Raw genomic sequence first — 26946 nt, forward strand, 5'->3', positions numbered from 1 at the left:
TCCAATATTTCTGATTATCATTCACCATTCTCCACATTTTGTGGCTTCCAAAACATTTTCTTCTATATTTCTCTCATTCTTTATGGTTGGGTTAACGATGGATTCGATCCCAATCTTACTACTGAATTAAGAAACTTTTCAGATCATGTGGCCTCAGGTTTACTTTTCTACTATAGTTTCAATTATTCTTTTTTTAAATAATTTTTTAGATGTTTATTTATTTTTGAAGGAGAGGGAGACAGAGAGAGAGCAGAAGAGGGGCAGAGAGAGAGAGAGAGTCACAGAATCCGAAATGGGCTCTAGGCTCTGAGCTGTCAGGGCAGAGCCCAATGCAGGGCTTGAACTCATGAGCTGTGAGATCATGACATAAGCTGACCCAGGTGCCCCCATCATTCTTTAAATACAGACAAATGAATTATCCACGTTTGCAGAGGTGAGTCTGATCTTAGGCTGGCTGATGGATCTGGCATCTGAACACTAAGTTATAACCATGGAAAGGAATTTAGAAATGTCCTGACTATAGAAACTCCAAAGACTTCTTTGGTAAATCAGATGCACTCTTTTGGCCTTGATTATTGTTGCTACTTGTTTGTTTTCTTTCACTCTCATTCTTTGCATTCTGAAGTCGGTCATTCAAATCATCATCCCTTCTGGTCAGTGTTCACTGCCACTTAAAATTTGTGTTGCCAACTCTTCTCTAGTAGCTAGAAAACAAAGAAAGGCCTATGAACTATGCTTTTGCCTGGGAATCTGGAATTGTCTTTTGCCAATCACATCAGTTTACTTCATGATGATAGAAGAGAAAAGATTTATAATACCAAAGGAAAAAAAAGTGTTTTAAGAGGGCAATAGGTGATAGATTCTGTGTTTTTTTTTACCATTTGGCAAGATGTTTCTTCAGTAGGGCATTATACTGAGAACTAGAGCCATTTTCTGGACAAGAAAGACTCAGGACAGGCCACGTAGGCATTCAAAATAGTACAGGGTTTTGTATATATGGCCCTACTTAGCATTAGAAACAGAACTTTTGTGCTGCTGTAATGTGCTTTATTTACTTTTATGTCCCTGCACTTACTGTCAATCTGTCTGCTAAAACAGGCTCTTCCTGCTAAAAACTGAAACTATCTCTGCATCTGATCATATTATGACTGAAATTTCGACCACTTGATGTAAACATCTTAACTCTCATTCTAGAAAAAATTTTCCCAGAAACATAAGATAATACTTTGATTCAGGACATTTCTGAAACCCAATTTATTTGTACAATATGTTAATCATCTGAATAAACCTCACATTCCTTCAGAACTTTGGCTGTTGCCACGTTGTGATTTACAAGAAATATATATAATTGATTATTCAAACTACCAAAATATATTTCTCATCTATATTAGCTCTTCATCCACAGTTCCTGGCTCACAGCTCTCAAAATCCTTGGAATTCTCTAAGTGCTGAGAAAGACCCAAGGTGTCTTTCATTATGTTAATGAGGTGGCTTTTGGAAAGCACCTTAAAGGATAGGGGCTGGTGGCAGATGATTAGAGAGTTAGAAGGTTAGAACTTCCAGACTCACCCCTGACCTCTGGGGAGGAGAAAGAAGCTGGAAGTTGAATCAATCATCAATGGTCAACAATTAATCAACCATGCCTATGAAATGAAGACTTTATATAACCCCAAAAGGTTGGAGAGCTTCCAGGTTGGTGAACATTTGGAGGTGCTGGGAGTCTGGGAGCCTGGAGAAGGAATGGTGGTTCCCAGTCCTTTCCTGTGCCACACCCTATGCAGCTATTCCATCTGGCTGTCTAGCAGCTAAAGTAGTAACTGACATACAACTGATTTCTTTTTTAAATTATTTTTTAATGTTTCTTTTTTTTGAGAGAGAAAGAGAGACAGAGTGTGAGCAGTGTGGGGGGGGGGGCGGGGAGCACAGAGAGACACACATAGAATCTAAAGCAGGCTCCAAGCTCTGAGCAGTCAGCACAGAGCCCAATGGGGGGCTCAAATTCATGAACCCTGAGATCATGACCTGAGCTGAAGTCGGATGCTTAACCAACTGAGCCACCCAGGCAACCCTAGTTGGTTTCGAATATAGATTTTGTGAATAACTTGAAGCTAATTAATGAATTTTCATGTATACTACTCCAATGACCATTTTATCTACTAGAGTTTTCCTTTATTTTATAATATTTGTAATACCTGACATATTTTACTTTGAAAAATTCAGATACACGCAACCATTCTACTTCAAATTATTATCTTTTGAAAAACATAATTCCAGAAAGTATCAAATTTGGTGTGTGCAATAAATTGTATTATAAATTGAATTTTTTACTCACTTGAAATCCATGGTAAAAATTTATTTTTCAAATCATTTAGCCCCAACAATGTGTAAAGTACCATGTTAGACATTGTGGCTAAAACAAAGAATAAGAAAAAAAATTAACTTTCAAATTTATCATAAAAATTTTGGAAGAGGGCTATAAAACTGGTTGTTGTTGTTGTTGTTGTCTACAATAGAAAAATATTTGACCTAAATTATCAATATTATTGAATATATTCAGAGTTTTGCTTTTTCTGTCTAGATAGTTTGGAAATACAATATAAAGTATTTGGTCTCATCTCATATAAAGGAATTTTATATAAAATCTATTTATTGACATCATCAATGGGCACTGTGGTACAGAATACATAAGCACTATACACAAAGATGTTTTTCTGTATCATGTATGTAATTCAAGCTATGAAAGAGTAAATAAGCAAAATTTAATATACATTTTGGAAAATATTTCAAGTAACTTAAGACAAATTTCCAGAAGAAACTACAAGAGTTCAGTGTTATTTTTTTCATATGAACTTTGTCTGTGTTTATAACAATTGTCTTTATAACAATTTAAACAATTGTGTTTATAACAATACTCTTGCTTTGGTTAAAAATGCCTAAAGCTGTGTGTTCCTACATAATTGATAAGTTTTTTCAATGAAGAAAAACTGGTGTATGAACACATATACACATCATAAAAGACGTACAGTTTATAGGTTTAATTCAATGTGTTATTTTTTCCCTACCCATATTTCTTTAAATGCATAAATAAAAAAAAAGTTTTGAAAAATATAGCATATGAATCCCTTCAGATAAAGAAAGTGAGTCTAGAGTTTTTCTTGTAAAAACTTAAATCAGGTAGGCAGGTACAATTAACAAATTACCTAAAAGCAGATGTACAAAGTATATTTATGGCAGGATGATAAAAATCCACTAAAATACTCTTACCTGTTCATAAGTATTTTGAATGATCTTTCTCTGGTCATAGTGCTTGTAATAAATAGTCCCACAGTACCTAAAGACTACAAACTAATCATATTTTCCCTTAAAATTTTAAATTAAAAGACATGGAAAATATGGGATTTTGACAAAGAGCACTGAGCTTAAAACTAAGAGCTATGGAGTGACTCAGTCAGTTAAGCGTCCAACTCGATATTGACTTAGCTCATGATCTTGCAATGGTGGGATCAAATCCCAGGGGGGGGCTTGGAGCCTGCTTGGGAATCTCTCTTCCTCCCTGTCTCCGTGCCCCTCCCCTGCTCTCTCTAGACCTCTCCCCGCTAACTCTCTGTCTCTCAAAAACAAAAAAACAAACAAAAAAAAAACAACAACAAAAAAACTTAAGAGCTATGGCTGTGTATAAAACTATTAGTCATCAGTAGAGTGAAGGCTATAGACAGAGGATGGAACACAGGTAAGAAGTTGTTTAACTAAAAAAAGAAGGCATAAGGACAAAGAAAAAAAGAAAAGATTCCTTGACACCTTATTACAGCTAACCTTGATATTCCCATGAAACCCAGATGGTCTTGATGCTGGTGAATTTGTGGCATATAATAATGGAACTCAGTCCATTGTGGTAGGTTGAATAGCTTTTGTTCTTTGAAGCTGAAAGAACTATAAAAATAAGTCCAAAGTTCCCCTGAACTATTTCGCTTGACATACTTCAAAACCCTAGAAACCACTTTTGTGGCACAGCTTAAAACAATTGAATGTTGAGAAAATAGCAGTTCATGAGTGGATAAAGATTTTATGAAAACAGTTTAGAAAAGCTAATGGAAATAGTAAACACGCCAAATATTACTGTTACCACCTTCCCATCTCCATTGCATTTTCACTTCACTCCTCAGTTTCTGCTACCTGACTATAATCTCAGATACTAATTTGAAGTAGGCAGCATCATTTTAATGATTCTAAGAGCATTAGTTGGGTTGTAAAATGACATAATACGCTCCAGTATCTATTCTCACTTCCCTCCTTGGAACTGACTCATAGACATCTAGTTATATAACATTTTCCTTCCAGATAGTGATGAACTTGAGTCTAAGTTCCAACCAGGGGAATGTGATCTGAAGGAATGGGTGCAAATTCTGGGCCATATGCTTTAAAAAGAAATTGCTTGTTCTTCACTCAAAATGTAAATGTGGTACCGGTAAGACTACTTCAAGCCCGTGGATGAGGACAATAGGTATAAGATGGTGGAAGTGACATGATAGAAGGAACCAGAGTGCCTGGATGAGTTCATGGATGACCTACACAAAACCTCTCACCTCTAAACTACTAGATGAAAGAGAAATAAGTTTCACATTCCTGAAATTATCTGTTAAGGATTAAGAACTTCAGTTAATTGCTTTTTTCCCTCCAATTATTTTCACTCTGATTTTTTCCTGCAGTAACTTATATCACCAAGTAGTACTTAATCTCCTACCTAGAAATATGCTATCGAAGCCACATGCTATCCAGTGTTTAAGGATATATTTAAGTTCATAATTCAATCAGATTGAATAAGAACACAGGATATAAATAAGAGTTCGTAGCTTGATATAAAGGAAAACATAAATGAGAACTAGCATAATTTAGTCAAGCTTTACAACAGCACTGATTGAGAACCCTTGATAGAACACTTCTATAATCTCACAGGTTCGTGAGTTTGAGCTTCCCATCTGGCTCTCTGCTGTCAGTACAGAACCCACTTCAGATCCTGGGTTCCCCTCTCTCTCTGCCCCTCTGCCCCTCCCCTGTTTATGTGCGCTTGCTCTCTCTCACACATTCTCTCTCCCTCTCTCAAAAATAAACATTTAAAAGAAAAAAAAAGTGTTAAGTGGTAAAGATTCAAATCCAGCTGTCTGAATACAGACGCCATGTTCTTCAATAATACTCTGCTCCGTCTCACCTGGATAGACTGCCTTTCCCCCTGCTAGTCTCTCTATCCCTACCAGTATCCTGTAACATTTCCTCAGGACATCCTGCAACGTGGCTATGGTCACGCAACATGCTGATCACACTGTCAGGATTCCCAAACTGTTGCTACTTTTCCCCTTTTCTGGTCTTTCAGGGGATCTGAGTTACTAAATGAAAGATACAGAAAGTGAGTGTAATTAGATTCAGAAAAGAAAAACACCCCAAATAAATGGTCATACAAGGTTTGAGAACAAAGGAAAATATAGAAATGCCTACAGCATCCATCAAAGACTCCTCCTTTTTTTTTCTTTTCAAACAGTGAATCTCCACATATGATTAATTTACTGTTGAATATGTGAAGACTCATAAAAGTTGTTGAGGTATAAACGGGATGAGTCAGATTTTGTCCTGAATTGGTTCACTTTCTTATTCTTTCTACTGTCCTTATTTTCATCTTTAAATTAGGTACAATAATGTGGTTTTGGCATTGATGTCCACTTCAGTTTGTGAAATATTTCAAAAGTAAAACATGGTATAAATATTAATATACACAAAAGAAAAATTTCTCTCATTATATAATATATACTAATAAATATACATTAGTATTAGTATTAGCATATATATATAATTATTGTTGGTCCATTTTTGCATTTAACACAGGAATCTCTTATTTTATTAGTAAAAACACTACTTCAAACTCTTAAATATGGCTAAGAACAATTATTTATGCACATACAAATATAAACCTAATTTGACTCTGCATAGATTGAGTCTAAACATTGCATATTATTATGGATTTTCAAGGTTTTCACAGAATTAAAATAACAAAATTTTTATAATTTAAGAACTGAAACTAATAGGCAACTATGTTCGCCAGTATATAATAATATTCAAAGTATATCTGGGAAAGGAACACAAAGATATTGAGGGACTGTCTTCATTCTATGAATTATCATCTTACTATGTCAGATTAATTATTAACACAGGAGCTTAAATTATGGAAATACTTTTTTAAAAATTACTTAAATAAAATAGTAATTTATTTTATTTTTCCAAATATGCTTATGTCAAGTTATAATTAAATTCACTAAGATTTTCTTTGATCTATTATACACTCAACTTATACTACAATTAGAAAGTTCTATGATAATAAAATATTGTACAAAAAATGAACATTAACATTACTTGAAATGTATCTACATACTTTTGTGTTTATAATAGATTTGTATAAATATTAATATTCACAAAGAAATGAAACATTAAATGAATGTATTAAGATGTTTATTGTTGTCTCCAAAGTGATCTGGACAATCTGAGTAATTTAACTTTAAATAAAACATTTGATTAATGGATGTAATAAATGATAGCATGGCAAAATAAAAATCTCATGATAAAAATACTGTCTTAAAGATGTTCTACTGAGTCTTATCTCTCAGGAGAGGCAATTGTGGCCATTATAGCTATTGTTACAGAATTGAATCATCAATTCTATTTTGACTTATGTGCATTATGATGGGTTGTTTTAAATGATTAACATTAATTTTAACTCATATAGTAATCAGTAAAATTTTGATATTAAAGGTTTTGATTTACAATATAAATTCTAAAAATTAAATTAAGGCAACTACCCCAAATTTAGCAATGTCAAGCATTTACTAAAAAAAGAAGTGATATGGATCAAAGCTAGCACATTGTACATAAATAATCAAAGCAGGATAGTTCATAAACTCACATGTGCATATGACTACACATGAAATACATTTCATTAATCAACTAAATATATATGAATTCTATGATCTGAATAAGCCTAGGGTCTTTTATCACAAATTCCTATTACAGGTTTCTCTCATGGTCTGAAAGTAGAATATTCTGAATAAGCCTAAGGTCTTTTATCACAAATTCCTATTACAGGTTTCTCTCATGGTCTGAAAGTAGAATATTCCTATACAAACTTTCATAAGTGGAAATGGTGCAAAGCAAAGAAGCAATTACCATTAACTTATATGAAAAAACTTTTGAGTGTTTCAAGAGTCAAAATAACAACCTCTCAGGCTTTTCTGATATCTGCTAATAGATGCACAAAATGTATCAAAATAAGGCACACAGGTACAGTTGAAGGCTATGGCAGATTGATGATGAGATGCTGAGTGTAGTTCCCAAGGAAGGAGCTTGGTGGCGCCACTCTCGTTGGTCCAGGGATGTGTGCTGCCTCTACAAAGTTTCCCTGCAAAAACAAATGCTGAATGCTATTTTCACTTTCATATTTATTTATTTATTTATTTATTTATTTATTTATTTTTGTAAAAGCAAAAATCCTCTTTGTATTTTTTTCGGTTAATGAAAACAGGTACTAATGTAGGTAGGTCTTTTGTAAAAGCAACATGGCATAATGGTAACTTTCAAAAAGCAGGTGTACCTATATAAGATGCTTAAAATAATACATGAAAGAAACCAATATATAAATAAGTAAATACATCTCATTTATTTACTCAGGTGTTTGCTTTTAATTTTATTCAAAAGTTAAAATAAGAAATTGTGTTATACTATTCAGGCATGTTATTTAAAATTCAAGTAGGATAAGCATTAGAAAAGCATGTATTTACATGAGGAAAAGAAAATCACAGAATGTAGTTAGAAGAGAAAAAAAATGTGCAAAACATGATTAAATTTTCTTAAGGACATAATAATCATTTAACAAAACATAATCAAAATGTAATATTGGACTACAGTTATTAAAACAGCCAGAAGAGAAAATAACTCTATTAGATTCCTTGCAATGTCATTTTCCATAATTTTATGTGTCCATTTAAAGATGAAAACTTCTTTATGAAGTGAATATGTCTGTAATTCACTTCATGATTCCTCTTGAATTAGGAATAGAATAGAAACATTCTATAATGTTGCAATTTTAGAAGGCTAAACTTTTGGGAAGGCTACAATTAAAAGAAAAAATGTAGAATATCTGGAAAAGTAAAAGTGCTTTAGAACAGGTTTTATTTGAGATCTCAACTTATCCTGCATTCAGAAACTATAGTTCATAATGTACTTGTAAATTCTTGTTAGAATCAATCTAAATATGCTTCCCTCTCAGTCTTTCATTTTCTCTCTGAGTGTGTGTGTGTTTGTGTGTGTGTGTGTGTGTGTGTGTATATATCACATATATATATCACATTTATATATGTACATACATATGCATACACACAAAGTAAGGCATAGGTATTTCTTCTCTAATACATATATTCTCTACTGCATGCTAGAAATTCTATATGGTATCTCACTTAATCTTTTTTTTTTTTTTTTTTTTTACCAGAAATCCACTTTATTTTTTATTTTTTTTTTATTTTTTTTATTTTTTAATATATGAAATTTACTGTCAAATTGGTTTCCATACAACACCCAGTGCTCATCCCAAAAGGTGCCCTCCTCAATACCCATCACCCACCGTGCCCTCCCTCCCACCCTGCCCTCCCTCCCACCCCCCATCAACCCTCAGTTTGTTCTCAGTTTTTAACAGTCTCTTATGCTTTGGCTCTCTCCCACTCTAACCTCTTTTTTTTTTTTTTTTTTTTTTCTTTCCTTCCCCTCCCCCATGGGTTTCTGTTATGTTTCTCAGGATCCACATAAGAGTGAAACCATATGGTATCTGTCTTTCTCTGTATGGCTTATTTCACTTAGCATCACACTCTCCAGTTCCATCCATGTTGCTACAAAAGGCCATATTTCATTTTTTCTCATTGCCACGTAGTATTCCATTGTGTATATAAACCACAATTTCTTTATCCATTCATCAGTTGATGGACATTTAGGCTCTTTCCATAATTTGGCTATTGTTGAGAGTGCCGCTATAAACATTGGGGTACAGGTGCCCCTATGCATCAGTACTCCTGTATCCCTTGGATAAATTCCTAGCAGTGCTATTGCTGGGTCATAGGGTAGGTCTATTTTTAATTTTCTGAGGAACCTCCACACTGCTTTCCAGAGCGGCTGCACCAATTTGCATTCCCACCAACAGTGCAAGAGGGTTCCTGTTTCTCCACATCCTCTCCAGCATCTATAGTCTCCTGATTTGTTCATTTTGGCCACTCTGACTGGCGTGAGGTGGTATCTGAGTGTGGTTTTGATTTGTATTTCCCTGATAAGGAGCGACGTTGAGCATCTTTTCATGTGCCTGTTGGCCATCCGGATGTCTTCTTTAGAGAAGTGTCTATTCATGTTTTCTGCCCATTTCTTCACTGGGTTATTTGTTTTTCGGGTGTGAAGTTTGATGAGCTCTTTATAGATTTTGGATACTAGCCCTTTGTCCGATGTGTCATTTGCAAATATCTTTTCCCATTCCGTTGGTTGCCTTTTAGTTTTGTTGGTTGTTTCCTTTGCTGTGCAGAAGCTTTTTATCTTCATAAGGTCCCAGTAATTCACTTTTGCTTTTAATTCCCTTGCCTTTGGGGATGTGCCGAGTAAGAGATTGCTACGGCTGAGGTCAGAGAGGTCTTTTCCTGCTTTCTCCTCTAAAGTTTTGATGGTTTCCTGTCTCACATTCAGGTCCTTTATCCATTTTGAGTTTATTTTTGTGAATGGTGTGAGAAAGTGGTCTAGTTTCAGCCTTCTGCATGTTGCTGTCCAGTTCTCCCAGCACCATTTGTTAAAGAGACTGTCTTTTTTCCATTGGATGTTCTTTCCTGCTTTGTCAAAGATGAGTTGGCCATACGTTTGTGGGTCTAGTTCTGGGGTTTCTATTCTATTCCATTGGTCTATGTGTCTGTTTTTATGCCAATACCATGCTGTCTTGATGATGACAGCTTTGTAGTAGAGGCTAAATTCTGGGATTGTGATGCCTCCTGCTTTGGTCTTCTTCTTCAAAATTACTTTGGCTATTCGGGGCCTTTTGTGGTTCCATATGAATTTTAGGATTGCTTGTTCTAGTTTCGAGAAGAATGCTGGTGCAATTTTGATTGGGATTGCATTGAATGTGTAGATAGCTTTGGGTAGTATTGACATTTTGACAATATTTATTCTTCCAATCCATGAGCATGGAATGTCTTTCCATTTCTTTATATCTTCTTCAATTACCTGCATAAGCTTTCTATAGTTTTCAGCATACAGATCTTTTACATCTTTGGTTAGATTTATTCCTAGGTATTTTATGCTTCTTGGTGCAATTGTGAATGGGATCAGTTTCTTCATTTGTCTTTCTGTTGCGTCATTGTTAGTGTATAAGAATGCAACTGATTTCTGCACATTGATTTTGTATCCTGCAACTTTGCTGAATTCATGTATCAGTTCTAGCAGACTTTTGGTGGAGTCTATCGGATTTTCCATGTATAATATCATGTCATCTGCAAAAAGCGAAAGCTTGACTTCATCTTTGCCAATTTTGATGCCTTTGATTTCCTTTTGTTGTCTGATTGCTGATGCTAGAACTTCCAGCACTATATTGAACAACAGCGGTGACAGTGGGCATCCCTGTCGTGTTCCTGATCTCAGGGAAAAAGCTCTCAGTTTTTCCCCGTTGAGGATGATGTTAGCTGTGGGCTTTTCATAAATGGCCTTTATGATCTTTAAGTATGTTCCTTCTATCCCGACTTTCTCAAGGGTTTTTATTAAGAAAAGGTGCTGAATTTTGTCAAAGGCCTTTTCTGCATCGATTGACAGGATCATATGGTTCTTCTCTTTTTTTTTTGTTAATGTGATGTATCACGTTGATCGATTTGCGAATGTTGAACCAGCCCTGCATCCCAGGAATGAATCCCACTTGATCATGGTGAATAATTCTTTTTATATGCTGTTGAATTCGATTTGCTAGTATCTTATTAAGAATTTTTGCATCCATATTCATCAGGGATATTGGCCTGTAGTTCTCTTTTTTTACTGGGTCTCTGTCTGGTTTAGGAATCAAAGTAATACTGGCTTCATAGAATGAGTCTGGAAGTTTTCCTTCCCTTTCTATTTCTTGGAATAGCTTGAGAAGGATAGGTATTATCTCTGCTTTAAATGTCTGGTAGAACTCCCCTGGGAAGCCATCTGGTCCTGGACTCTTATTTGTTGGGAGATTTTTGATAACCGATTCAATTTCTTCGCTGGTTATGGGTCTGTTCAAGCTTTCTATTTCCTCCTGATTGAGTTTTGGAAGAGTGTGGGTGTTTAGAAATTTGTCCATTTCTTCCAGGTTGTCCAATTTGCTGGCATATAATTTTTCATAGTATTCCCTGATAATTGTTTGTATCTCTGAGGGATTGGTTGTAATCATTCCATTTTCATTCATGATTTTATCTATTTGGGTCATCTCCCTTTTCTTTTTGAGAAGCCTGGCTAGAGGTTTGTCAATTTTGTTTATTTTTTCAAAAAACCAACTCTTGGTTTCGTTGATCTGCTCTACAGTTTTTTTTAGATTCTATATTGTTTATTTCTGCTCTGATCTTTATTATTTCTCTTCTTCTGCTGGGTTTAGGCTGCCTTTGCTGTTCTGCTTCTATTTCCTTTAGGTGTGCTGTTAGGTTTTGTATTTGGGATTTTTCTTGTTTCTTGAGATAGGCCTGGATTGCAATGTATTTTCCTCTCAGGACTACCTTCGCTGCATCCCAAAGCGTTTGGATTGTTGTATTTTCATTTTCGTTTGTTTCCATATATATTTTAATTTCTTCTCTAATTGCCTGGTTGACCCACTCATTCGTTACTAGGGTGTTCTTTAACCTCCATGCTTTTGGAGGTTTTCCAGACTTTTTCCTGTGGTTGATTTCAAGCTTCATAGCATTGTGGTCTGAAAGTATGCATGGTATAATTTCAATTCTTGTAAACTTATGAAGGGCTGTTTTGTGACCCAGTATATGATCTATCTTGGAGAATGTTCCATGTGCACTCGAGAAGAAAGTATATTCTGTTGCTTTGGGATGCAGAGTTCTAAATATATCTGTCAAGTCCATCTGATCCAATGTATCATTCAGGGCCCTTGTTTCTTTATTGACTGTGTGTCTAGATGATCTATCCATTTCTGTAAGTGGGGTGTTAAAGTCCCCTGCAATGACCACATTCTTATCAATAAGGTTGCTTATGTTTATGAGTAATTGTTTTATATATCTGGGGGCTCGGGTATTTGGCGCATAGACATTTATAATAGTTAGCTCTTCCTGGTGGATAGACCCTGTGATTATTATATAATGCCCTTCTTCATCTCTTGTTACAGCCTTTAATTTAAAGTCTAGTTTGTCTGATATAAGTATGGCTACTCCAGCTTTCTTTTGGCTTCCAGGAGCATGATAAATAGTTCTCCATCCCCTCACTCTCAATCTAAAGGTGTCCTCAGATCTAAAATGAGTCTCTTGTAGACAGCAAATAGATGGGTCTTGTTTTTTTATCCATTCTGATACCCTATGTCTTTTAGTTGGCGCATTTAATCCATTTACATTCAGTGTTATTATAGAAAGATATGGGTTTAGAGTCATTGTGATGTCTGTATGTTTTATGCTTGTAGTGATGTCTCTGGTACTTTGTCTCACAGGATCCCCCTTAGGATCTCTTGTAGGGCTGGTTTCGTGGTGACAAATTCCTTCAGTTTTTGTTTGTTTGGGAAGACCTTTATCTCTCCTTCTATTCTAAATGACAGACTTGCTGGATAAAGGATTCTCGGCTGCATATTTTTTCTGTTTAGCACACTGTAGATATCGTGCCAAGCCTTTCTGGCCTGCCAAGTTTCAAAGGAGAGATCAGTCACGAGTCTTATAGGTCTCCCTTTATATGTGAGGGCACGTTTATCCCTTGCTGCTTTCAGAATTTTCTCTTTATCCTTGTATTTTGCCAGTTTCACTATGATATGTCGTGCAGAAGATCGATTCAAGTTACGTCTGAAGGGAGTTCTCTGTGCCTCTTGGATTTCAATGCCTTTTTCCTTCCCCAGTTCAGGGAAGTTCTCAGCTATAATTTGTTCAAGTACCCCTTCAGCACCTTTCCCTCTCTCTTCCTCCTCTGGGATACCAATTATGCATATATTATTTTTTTTTAGTGTATCACTTAGTTCTCTAATTTTCCCCTCATACTCCTGGATTTTTTTATCTCTCTTTCTTTCAGCTTCCTCTTTCTCCATAACTTTATCTTCTAGTTCACCTATTCTCTCCTCTGCCTCTTCAAGCCGAGCCATTGTGGTTTCCATTTTGTTTTGCATTTCGTTTAAAGCGTTTTTCAACTCCTCGTGACTGTTCCTTAGTCCCTCGATCTTTATGGCAAGAGATTCTCTGCTGTCCTGTATACTGTTTTCAAGCCCAGCGATTAATTTTATGACTATTATTCTAAATTCACTTTCTGTTATATTATTTAAATCCTTTTTGATCAGTTCATTCGCTGTTGTTATTTCCTGGAGATTCTTCTGAGGGGAATTCTTCCGTTTGGTCATTTTGGAGAGTCCCTGGCGTGGTGAGGACCTGCAGTGCACTTCCCCTGTGCTGTGGTGTATAACTGGAGTTAGTGGGCGGGGCCGCAGTCCGACCCGATGTCTGCCCCCAGCCCACTGCTGGGGCCACAGTCAGACTGGTGTGTGCCTTCTCTTCCCCTCTCCTAGGGGCGGGATTCACTGTGGGGTGGCGTGTCCCGTCTGGGCTACTTGCACACTGCCAGGCTTGTGTTGCTGGGGATCTGGCGTATTAGCTGGGGTGGGTAGGCAAGGTGCACGGGGGCTGGAGGGGCAGGCTTAGCTCGCTTCTCCTTAGGTGGTCCACTTCAGGAGGGGCCCTGTGGCAGCGGGAGGGAGTCAGATCCCCTGCCGGAGGTTTGGCTCTGCAGAAGCACAGAGTTGGGTGTTTGCTCGGAGCGAGCAAGTTCCCTGGCAGGAACTGGTTCCCTTTGGGATTTTGGCTGGGGGATGGGCGGGGGAGATGGCGCTGGCGCCTTTGTTCCCCGCCAAGCTGAGCTCTGCCGTCCGGGGGCTCAGCAGCTCTCCCTCTCTTTGTCCTCCAGCCTTCCCGCTTTCCGAGCAGAGCTGTTAACTTATGACCTCCCAGACGCTAAGTCGCGCTTGCTGTCGGAACACAGTCTGTCCGGCCCCTCCGCTTTTGCCAGCCAGACTCGGGGGGGCTCTGCTTGGCCGGCAAGCCGCCCCTCCGCCCCGGCTCCCTCCCGCCAGTCCGTGGAGCGCGCACCGCCTCGCCGCCCTTCCTACCCTCTTCCGTGGGCCTCTAGTCTGCGCTTGACTCCGGAGACTCCGTTCTGCTAATCCTCTGGCGGTTTTCTGGGTTCTTTAGGCAGGTGTAGGTGGAATCTAAGTGATCGGCCGGACGCGCTGTGAGCCCCGCGTCCTCCTACGCCACCATCTTCCGGAACCCCCCTCACTTAATCTTTATATAACTATTTAATCTACATAAAATTATTATCCCTCTTATACAAATGAGAATAGAGGACCTCAGAATAGATGATAGATAGATGGATAGATAGATAGATAGATAGATAGATATAATTAGCTAAAGTCACATAATAAAACCCCCACTAGGACTAGTGTGGTATAATGGAAAATAAGTTAACTTTTTTAATGTTTATTTATTTCAAAAGATAAAGAGCATGCAAGCAGGGAAGGGGACACAGAGGGGGAGAGAGGCAATCCCAAGCAGGCTCCACGCTGACAGCGCAGAATTGAGACATATTTTTCTTAACTGCAAAATGAAAGTAAAAAATACTTAACTTGTATGATTATTATGAAGATTAGAATCAGCACATACCAATTGTTTATTATGTGACATTATGCCAATAAACTGATGATGTTATCATGTGTATCATTATACAAATATTACCCATAACCACTATGTGCATATTAACTACTAGCTGCCTCATATAAACTAACACCCACTCACCCACACACAAACACATCTCTTTTCTTTAGAACATAATATTAGTCATTTGAAATTATGCACTAACTTAAACAAATTATTTGAGTATTAATTTTCACACAAAATCTAGTAAATTCTTTCAAATTAATCTATTGGACACACATCTTTCTAAAGAGTTTTTTTTTTAATTTTTTTTTAACATTTATTTACTATTGAGAGACAGAGAGACATGAGAGACAGAGACAGAGAGACAGAGCGACAGAGCATGAGCAGGGATGGGGCAGAGAGAGAGGGAACACAGAATCTAAAGTAGGCTCCAGGCTCTGAGCTGTCAGCACAGAACCCGACGCAGGGCTCGAACTCATAAGCTGTGAGATCATGATCTGAGCTGAAGTCAGATGCTTAACCGACTGAGCCACTCAGGCGCCCCTCTAAAGGGTTTTATCTTTAATGAGAAGTTCTATAATTTGTTTAACCTTGACTTTTATAATAAAATCATAACAAAACAATAACTTGAAAAAACAATTGACACAAGTAAATTGACTTTAAAATTTTCTCCCTCTATTTGTAAAATTAAACTCATGTACGTTATTTTGTAATATGGAATAGAATTGTGCGGAGATAAAAGAAACATGTTTAAGGTTGAGGAATTCACTGAATGTTGATGGCAGTGTCAAGATTTCCAAGAATATCAGGCTAAATTCAATCTAATAAAATAAATATGGCCAGCACATTCATTATAGATGCCTGCATAAATAAATATATACTTTTCATAGCTGTAACATTAATTTTGATATAAATTTGTAATATTCCTTAAGGTGTTCATTTCTAATGTGAGACACAGAATTTCTGATCAAAGCATTTAAAGTATTCTCCTGTGTCATCTGATACAATTTCAAAGATATAGGTGGCAAAGTTTAATTCAGAAAAGTTTTTATTTTAAGAACAGTTACAAATAGGCTGTGTCCAGTTATCTCTGCAAATTTCAGTTAGAAAGAAATATAATTATGTAATTAAATGCAGATGAGAAGGTAAAAGACTAAGAGTCCCTCTTCAATACAAAGTCAAAATTCAGTTGCCAATCTTCATGCTTTCGTGAACCTTCAGAATATCTAACTGATTTAATTTTTCACATAAATAAAAGTATGTTCAGGTAGGAGTTTTATGCATACTTTCCAAAATCAGACACAATATTATAACAATTATAGGAACAGTTCGTGTATGTATCAAATATGTTGGCTAATATGTTGGCTAACTGTGGTCATTGTCAAACACATTTACAGGGATGGAGTACTAAAAGATTTGTGTTTGTGTTTTCACTCTACTTAGAATGCGTGCTTGCAGATTCTGGGTCTGTACACCAAATGGATGTGTCAATTTTGAAATTAATTAGTATAGGCCATGGAATAATTAGATGCACATATTTATTCTAAAAATCAAAACTTAAAAACAGTTTGTATATATCTAATACAGCTTCTTTTTATAAAAGTCACTTTTTGTTCTTTGACAGCAGAGTAGATGAAGAAAATGACTCTCGTGTGGACACTTTCTAGATTCTCCTGTGAGACATAGAATCTAATTATGCTGTCGTTTGCCTACTGACAGAGCCAGTCTGTGTGCCATCATCATGATACTGTGTCTGTAAGCCAGCAGTTTCATAACAAGATTTGCCTCACTAATGTTTGTCTATTTCTGTTAATTTGTGATAAACTTGAGGGTGATGGTGTGTTTCAGGGTGAATTCATTATGACAATGTCTGGCGTAACCTGTAAAAATTTAAAATATGAGTTTAAATGAATCTTTTAATAATGAATTCATGATCTTTTAAGCATCTATTGTAACTTATTTTCCACACACATCTATATATACAAAGTTATCAAATGCTGACTGCTATGGAATCGATTGCTCTAGTTTTTCATTTTAATTTTCTTATTACTATATTCCTTTGTTTATCCTAAAGATTACCTAACATCTGAGCTGTAGATGATTTAACTTTACAAGAATGGAATAAAGTGGACAGGAAGGCAAGTTGAAAAACAAGTATTTGCATTTTCTATTTAACAACCACACTACTTAAATGATCCATAGTAAAAGAAGCAAATATAGCTGAGGAAGACAAAGACATTGATTTATTTTTTCAAAAATAATTTACATTTTCTTTCATTTATGTAATTCTATACATATTTTAAGCTTATATCTTGAAAGGGTTGAATCTCCTTTCTGAAAGAGAAAGTAGAAGTATTGTTTATGAATTTTAACCGAAGTGATTTCCAAATTAAAGAAAGTTGTTTGGTAGCATTCCATATACAAAATATAATATCGCCCTAAATGAAGCCCTAATGAGGACAGGGATTTTTCTCTCCTCTTATCACTGCTGACTCCTTCATGCTATGGGAACAATGTCTGGACTGTATCATAGTAGGTAATGATAAATATATCTGTACCAAATGAATTAGGAAGTGAACCCACATGGCAGCTATGGAAACTGCAGTTTGTGTCCAGGTTCAATGATACAATATTTCCACTATACCCCTCACAAGTCACACTGTATCTTTTATACACTTAGCATGTTAAAGGGTATTCTCAAGCTTAGGGCATCTAGATGAAGAGGTAATTAGCAGTAGTGAGACTATTCAAATGAAGGATAAATGGCCTTGAAAATATTTAGGGGAAGCTGAAAATTGAATATCAGACTATGATTTTAAAAAAGTAAACTTGGGACGCCTGGGTGGCTCAGTCGGCTAAGCGTCCAACTTCAGCTCAGGTCATGATCTCGCCGTCCATGAGTTCGAGCCCCGCATTGGGCTCTGTGCTGACAGCTCAGAGCCTGGAGCCTGTTTCAGATTCTGTGTCTCCCTCTCTCTCTGCCCCTCCCCTGTTCATGCTCTGTCTCCCTCTGTCTCAAAAATAAATAAACGTTAAAAAAAATTAAAAAAAATAAAAAAGTAAACTTTCTATGAAGTTACATTTTAAGAGTTGGATGAACACAGAAAGATACTGAAATAAATCACATATCATGAATGAACATTCTAGGGCTTAAAACTGTAAAATAAAAAAAATAAATAAGATAAAAACCCTACAATATTTCATCATCTCACGCTCAGTTAAGACAGCAATGTATGTTACACACTGTGTAAATGAACTAGCTTATAGCACAGGCCTCATAATATGTTGGATTTTAAACTTTGTAAAATGGGATGTGCCGGTAGGCTTGAACTTTGCTATTCATTAAAGATTTTCATTCTTATTAGAGGAAGGAGAATTTTAAAACATAGACTAATGCCCTCAGACCCCCCCTTAAGTTACAAAAATGAGTATTTTAATCAATTAAAATAAATACTGAGGGGCTAATTCTTGACTACCAGAATGCCCTTTAGGCTTGCTTCACGGGATAGCATATGAATGATGAATCATGCATTTTTAAAGGCCAACCATGAAATAAATATGCTATTGCTTTAAAAAATGTTTCTAGGGTCTATTTAAAATGGGGTGAATTATTCCTCAGGATTTTATTTTCTCAGTAAAGAATGAGATCTCCATTGATTTTAAAGGGAGAACAATGTTCTAGTAGCAAGAATACCAGGTAGATATGAGCTTTCATTTTATTCACTACTTTGTCAACTGTTCATTCTATCCTTTGGGAAGTTTTTAAAACATCCACCATATTCAATACTATATTGGTAAATTTTAATGATGTATTTTTCCCACACAATCAAAACATAATTTCAATGTAAAATGTTTTATTTAATATGTTTATAAAAGCTTTAAGTTATTTCATATTTATCTTTAGTTTTCCCATTAGAAAACATTAGAATGTTTTCATTTAGAATGTTCTTGGAATATTTCATCCATATTACAATAGATATAGATAGTTTTTTTCAAAATTATATTTTATATGCCAGGCTTGCTGGACACTTCTGTGATAGGGGTAACATTTACCATTCTTTTTTCTTTATTTGTTACTTGTATCTTGTCCTGCTTTAATATAACTCTCCACAGAGGTAGCATAGATTGGTGGTTAAGGGTACAAACTCTGGAATCAGACTGTTGTGTGAAGTCTCTTAACTTCATAGATGAGGAGTAATGTGACCTAAAGTTACCTACTGTATCTGTCTTCTATATCTGTATTTATTCTTTGTACTTGAATTGCCTACTGAGTAAAATAAAAATAATAGTGGAATTAGATAATTAATAGTAATAATAATAATATCTCCTATGGTTATCTTAAAACAAATATTTAAATATTTGTAAATCATTTTAAAACGTGCCTGCTACATAGAGACTACTAAATTAGTGATACCTAAGATAATTTTTTGAAAAGCTCATTAATTCATTTTTCCCTCTTCCACACAATGTACATATTCTGTGTATTGTCACATCAAACATATCTATAAATTACAGTACTGCTACAAAGTATACAAGTCTATATTTTTCCCTTTTTGAGCTTTAGCTCAGACTCCAGATAGGAGTTCCAGGTCATCCCTCTTATTGTCTTCACTGTTCAACTATTGAAAGGAAAAAAAAATCCAAGTCATTCTGTAAAGTAACTAGGATTCAGAGTATATCAGATACAGAACCCACATCCAATTTGTCTGTGGGTGCAAAGGCATAGAGACAATAGAAACAAACACACCCCTGAAGTTTTGTCTATAACTGCTTTAAAAGCTTCGGTTTTGTAAGAGGTATCATTATTTACCTTTTATCATGGGTAGCTTTAGAGTTGGATTTAAATTACCTAAATGCCTTTGTATAATACAGACATTTTCCCTTTGTTTCCTAGCCTTCTCTGATTCATCTATCAAACCTTTCTGTTACACTGAGAGAAAGTGATTGGCTTGATGCTAACAAATATAATAAGTTGGGAGCTTGCTAAGACTCCTTGCTAAGCTCCATTCACAAAACATAATTTTAAATACAAATTTCCTTTTAGGGATTTTTTGTGATTATAAAAGTTTAGATATTTTTAGGGTGGATATATTTCACATCTAGACTATTGAAACCTTTTAGAAATATTATTTTCTAAGTGTCAAAATTTTCAACATGTAAATCTTCTAAATTTAAAATTCTTAGCCCTTTGCCATATGGTTATTAGATGTTCAGATACTATTCTTCCTTTTAAAAACAAATAATTATTCATTTGTTTCCTGAAGCATCACAGGAGTTATATTGGCTGCCAAGACTCAGGTCCCAGTTGTTATACCGAATGATTGAGGTAATCAGCCTCCAGAAAATCTAGGAATCCAATTCACTCTTTCCCTCTGTCTCTCTGTCTCTCTATTTGTGTGTGTGTGCATGTGTATGTCTATCTCTGTGTGTGTCTGCCTTTCTGTGTCTCTCTGTGTCTCTTTCTTTCTCCCTCTATGTATAATATATACCTATATCTACATGGATATAGATACAGATTATCCTTTTTCCTCTATGGGTAAGATGGGATTTTTTGTTTTTTACCTGAATCTTATTTCTAGATTTTCTGTGTATCTTGGTAGCTGTTTTTGCAGTTTGAATATGGCATTCCATGGTACAGACTTGTTTTGGCATTTATATCCTTGATGGCCTCTGATCTTCCAGGATCAGTATTTTGCTATCTACCCTTCATTTTGGAATGTCATCAGCTGTTATGACTTCAAATATTTCTTCTACTCTGTTCTCTCTTTCTTCTCCGTCCAGTGTTCCAATTACATATACATTATACAATTTGGGTTTGCCCCAGAGTTTTTGAATATTCTGGGCTTTTTCTTTTCCCCTTCTTTTGCCTCTTTTCATTTCAGTTTGTAAAGTTTCTATTGACTTATAATTTAGCTCACTCATGCTTCAGTCAACTGTGTCCAGTCTACCAATGAATCCATCACAGGGGTTCTTCATTTCTGTTACAGTGTTTTTGATTTCTAGCATTTCCTTTTGATTCTTCCTCAGAGTTTCTGTCTCTCTGCTTACTTTATCCCTCTGTTCCTTTGTATTGTCTACTTTTTCTGTTAGGACCCTTAACACATGAATCATAGCTATTTTAAGTTCTCTACCTTATATTGCCAATGTCACTAGTATATCTGAGTCTGGTTCTGATACATGCTTTTCTTTCCCAGACTCTTTCTTTTTTTTTTTTCTTTCTTTTTTCTTTGCCATTTAGCATGACTTGCAATTTTTTGTAAGGCAGACATTTTGCATTGAATAATAAGAACTGAAGTTAAAAGTCCTTTACTGTGAGGGTTTATGATAATCTAGCTAGGGGTTGGCCTATGTTTATGTTTATTGTAGTTACAGGTGACATGGTTCATAGTATGCCACCCTAAAACATGCTGCTTCAGGATACTGATTATTTTGAGCTGAAGGCACTTGAGAAAGAGCCAGTTCAGGAAGGGCTCTCTCTCCTCCCCCTTTCTACCTAAAAGCAGGTCAAAAACGCCCCATGAGAAACATGCTTTCCCTGTACAAAATACAGAGCACTCTGATCACCAGAGACCCTGAGTTGATGCTGAAATGAACCTATACAAACTAGTCTACTAAAATAACCCTCACCTTCCATTTCTTCCCCCTGTATATTAATCAATCACTGTGCCACAATTGACTCCCCGTAGCCCACCCCCCTTTGTCTTGTCACATCCCCACTGTCTCTGTTTTTTTTTGTATTAAGAGGTATGTAATCTTCTGAGCCTAACAGCTTCTTTGGGTCTCCATTTCTCTTATGAAGACTGCTATACACACACAAAAATGTTAAATAAATATGTATGCTTACTCCTGCTAATTGCTTTATGTCAGTTTAATTCTTAGGCCAGACACACAACCTAAGAGATTGGAAGGAAGCTTTTCTTCCCCGTACACAAGTTTCAGGGAATTCAAATCCTTTTTAGGGGAATTTCTTGCCTCCTTTCCTTAAGTACGCCTCCTGTGAGACAGACTGCATATTTCAGCACGTGCAGCTATAATCCACTATCATTATAGTGGAGCCCTGTTTGTTTGACAGCAACATGTGAGGGAAGGAACATGTTCTATAATTTTATTACTGAAACCTAATCTTCCGGGGGCCGTGTCTGTGTATCTCCCAATGTGTTTCTCTGCTGGTTTAGCTTTTTCTCCTCTTGGGTAAAGACAGAGGCTCCAGTAAAAGCTTTTTCCATAGACAATAGGCCTTTCTCACAGAAAATGCTCCACACATATTTCAGGAGGATTATTCTCTTCCTACCAGAGACAAAAAGTGATCTTTTTTGAATCTTCCTCACCAGAACCTGGTGGAGATTTTGGACATTAAATCTATAGAAGTTTTGAGCTCCACCAAGACCAGGGCCCCCTGTAGCTTACCACACTCCAGCAATTTCTCAAAATTAACAGTCAAATATCTTAATAGTTTATGCATCCAGCCACTTTGCTCCAAGTGGTCACATCTCCCCTTTATCTCTGAACTCATCCATCTCCAGAGGTGGCAGTTTGCCCTACAGTCTCAATTCTCTGAAACTCATTGATATTTAGTGTGTTCAATTTTATTTATTTATTTATTTATTTATTTATTTATTTATTTTTATTTTTTAAATATATTTTTTAGTGTTTATTCATTTTTGAAAGAGAGACAGAGACAGACAGAGAAAGAGCACAAGGGGGTAAGGAGCAGAGAGGGAGGGAGAGAGAGAATCCCAAGCATGCTCCACATTGCCCGTGGAGAGCCCCACACAGGATTCAAACTCAGGAACCATCAGATCCTGACCTGAGCTGAAACCAAGAGTCAAATTCTTAACCACTAAGCCACCCAGGCACCCCTATTTTATTTTTAAGGTCAGGCATGATGACTTCCAAGCTCTTCATATGTCAGAGTTGAAATTGGAAATTAAGTTTTTGATATATTTGGTAGAAACAAAAACAATCACTATGCTCAATTCCACTGAGAAGTATGCTATGCAACTATAAAATAATTTAAAAAACCAATCCCCATTCACTAATTTACATATTTTTAGTATATAGTATGCTCCAAATATCATGCTACATACTATGAATTAAGTGCGCAAATTGTTTACCCTGTATTTTATAGAGTTTATCAGGTATTTTGTGAAATGAGATTTATTGACAAAGAACTATAGTAGAATGAGTTATATTTTGTGTTCTATCTATCTACCTATCTATCTCTCCCCCAATCTTCTGAGAATTTGATAATAAAATACCATGGAGATATCCTGAAGTGGTGTGATTCCCTACTATGGTGGTACAATCTAATATTTACAGGAAAATGAATTAATAACACTGAAGGAATATTCACAATTATCTCTATTCAACTGAAACTTGAGTGGTTTAAGTTATAATTAGTCAAGCTAATTAGAAAATAAATAAAAATAAGCAGAGTGTCAAATAAGCAGTGTAAAAGTAATTTGAATTGATCGCTCTTATGATAGTTGGAAAATCACCTATGTTATTGAATAATTATGCCTTCATTAATCGCTTGATTTTGTGTTGTGTTTTGCAAAATGACATAAATTATATATTTTGGCCCTTTTACACATTTTCAGATCCACACTTGGAAAATTTTACACTCAATATTTTTGAAGTTTTAATTGGTACCTTCTATCAGCCTGAATGACCTCCTATTGCTTCTTACACTTTGCCAAATCGCATAATAATCCTGGGCCTCTTAAATGAAAGAAAGTTCTTCCAAGATTTATAAGCTCATGACCTACTATTGTTCTTTTCAAGGCACTGTGACCTTCTTGGCTCATCATTCATTTAATAAAATGAATTCACTTTTATGGTGGTGCTAAGTCTCTGTGTTTAGAAAATCAGTGACCTTTTCTCTCATAATAACAGTGTTTTTACAAGTCTAGCGCTCTTAAAACTAAAATTGGTTGAGAATTTTTTGCATTTTTTTCTAACTGCAGGAAAGGGAACAACATCAACAACTAGTGCCATCTCCAGCTTGAAATTTTGCCAAGTTGTATAAATGCTCAAGATAGACCTGTATTTGGTTTTGTGGGTTATGTAAATAAAATGTCATTCACTGCCTATCAAAGGGCACCATCCATAAATGCATTCTTCCTCCCACAGAGGATTTATAGTGAGTCTCTCAGAGACTATTGATACTTCTAGTTTTGTTATGCAGAGTTGTGATATGGATGCTTGTTGTATATCATTGTTTCTGAGTATGTATGTTTGTTTGTTTATCTTGTTCTTCCTATCTGATAACAATGTTCTTGGTGTTTTTGTAATGTTTTTTATCTTCTAGGCCAGAATTTTTATCAGCATTATGTGCACTTTAGATAGCAAAAGTGAAGTAATCTGCAATGTTCTTTGCATCCCCCTCAGACCATATTTCTCCAAGGTCTTACCTGTAAAAAAAAGCAAGTTGTTCTGAAAAATGTTTCTCTCAATTATAGACGCTATGGTTTACCACCCCCTTGCCCATTTTGACTGATGTGTATGATAGAGCTGCTTTGATAGTCACACAATGAACAGATAGTAGCCTTGCAAAATATTTAGGAATATAAATAAAGTAAATTTACTGTATCATGCTTTCACATAATAATATATTAAGGTTTGCTTGATTACAATTAGGGTTTGCTTTATTATTAGTAAGTTTAGTCAATTATTGTACATTTAGTGAAATCTAAAAGGAGAAGCAATGTCAGAGACATTCTAAAAAGCATTGAAATTGACCCTTCCAATGCCTTATATCATTTTGGTCTTAGTAAAACTAATTTCCTAACTTCTTTTTTTTCAGATTCCCAAAGTCAGCTCACACTTCTGGAAAAATGAATATATCCAAGTTATAATTATTTCTCAGTGGGGATTAAAACTTGCTTACGTAACAGTAGAAAGTAAGAAACAGCAAGTAGAAAATACATATAATGGGTGCCTGGGTGGCTCAGTTGGCAAGACATCTGATTTCAGCTCAGATCATGGTCTCACCATTTGTGAATTCGAGCCCCATGTCGGGCTTTGTGCTGACAGCTCAGAGCCTGGAGCCTGCTTTGGATGCTGTGTCTCCCGCTTTCTCTGCCCTCCCCCACTCATGCTCTGTCTTTCTCTCAAAAATAAATAAACATTAAAATTTCTTTTAAAAGAAAATACACATAGGGAAATGTGAGCAGTAACCATAAATTTGCATTCTCAAAAAACAGAATATCTAATGACAGCACATTTTGATTGAGAACCTTACACTGAATCTGGCACTGTTCCACTTAGAAACTTCTCAAAACCCACTCTATGAAATTAATACTATCATTTGTCTCCTTTTATAGATGAAGAAAATGAGGTTCAGAGTTTTCAGGAATCTTCCCATATTCTAGGATAGTACAGATTTTAAACTCATTTATTCTGAGAACCTGAAAGTCATACTCCCTGTCTCATTGCTAATGAGTGTTACCTGTGAAATGTTTGCATTACTTCACATAACTTTTTAAATAAAACCAATGGGGAACAATATTTCTTCAGATATAGAGAAAACAAAATCAAAGTTCAGGAAGGGTAAATACATTTTACCAGGTATATCCCACCAGGGAATAGCACAGTGAGGACTTGAATCTGGTTTTATTTTACTTTTTAGTCTGTGTTCTTAACTCCTTTAGTGATTGCCTTTATAAAAGTTGTTCTTTTTTCCTCTAAGATAAGCAGTATTTACTGTCTGGTAGTATGATGGCCCAGTTGCATCTTATTTTCATTCTTCAGCTGTCTGTTGAAGCTAATAGTGTTTTAAAATTCTTATCTAATGTGGTATATCTTTTTATGAGTTATTGTGGAGTGTTTCCACTTTATTTTTCTCAATAAGATAATTTGTGGTCTGGCAATACATGCATTTATAATACTGCTATTGTTTGAATTATTATTGTTTGTAGCAGCAGGATTGTTAAGTTTGATAGATGCCAAGGAATATAAAAGGTAGAAAAAATCATATAAGTAAGTCTTAAAAGGTCCAGATGTTGAGAAAAGTTATTTTAAACATTAATATAATTTTGAAAACTAAGCAGTCTTTTTTTTTTGTCCTCTGTTACAGTTTCTAGAATAAGTGTTAATGATTAAAATAATGATTGAGTTTATGGATTTAAACATGATGGGGTGGCACAAGCTAAGAACAGGCTTGCCAGCTGAGAATACAATTCTTTTGGAATATTATTGATTATAGTTTCCAGGGAAAGAACACTTTATACATCATTTATTATTTCTAGCATCAATTTTTATTACCTATATGTCAAACAAATGGAAAGTTTCATCTAACGGAGTACTTGTTGACATGAGTGTATACTACAATCACACTAGATTCTATCACAATTTACAATAAAGAGAGCCTCTGGACGTGAGAATTAGGACAGGTCTTAAAGCAGAAGAATGTGCTGGCAATAGTATTACAAGATGGAATTTATATTTCATATCTACTTCATGTAGCTATTGATTATTTGAGAGATATTCTTTCCTACACAGTCCTGGAATCTTGCTTGTCTTCTTCCCATTGCTTTTCAACTAGCTCCATCTCAGGAGAAAAAAATACCTTGTAGGAAAATCAATGAGAGTAACACTGAATACTGAAAGTTTTACCACCATACTGGCTTCCCAGGTGCCAGGACACTGATTTACTTCAGCAGGCTAGAGTATTAAGAATACTAGTTTTATAGGCTCTAAGTGTTTGCTGTAATGTCCCAATGAGATAGAAAGTAGGCAGCCTTCCAAGTCAAATTTGGAGTGTTACAGAAATGTAGGATTGCAGACTTGTACCTCACACACCCACATAGCTCCGAAAAAATCTGGTAGAAATGTGTTAGTCTGTGTGAAAGTGTGGTCCTCATTAGATTCTTCTTGGCGTGAGCGGCTCCTGGGTGGCTCAGTCAGTTAGGCATCTGACTCTTGATTTCGGCTCAGGTCTGATCTTATGGTTCCTGGGTTCAGTCTCTGCCTTGGCTTTTGCGCTGACAGTGCAGATACTGCTTGGGATTTTGTTTCTCTGCCTCTCTCTGCTCCTCCCCAG

Source organism: Panthera tigris, chromosome B2 (genome assembly GCF_018350195.1).
Source record: "Panthera tigris isolate Pti1 chromosome B2, P.tigris_Pti1_mat1.1, whole genome shotgun sequence".
Taxonomy (NCBI): Eukaryota; Metazoa; Chordata; class Mammalia; order Carnivora; family Felidae; genus Panthera; species Panthera tigris.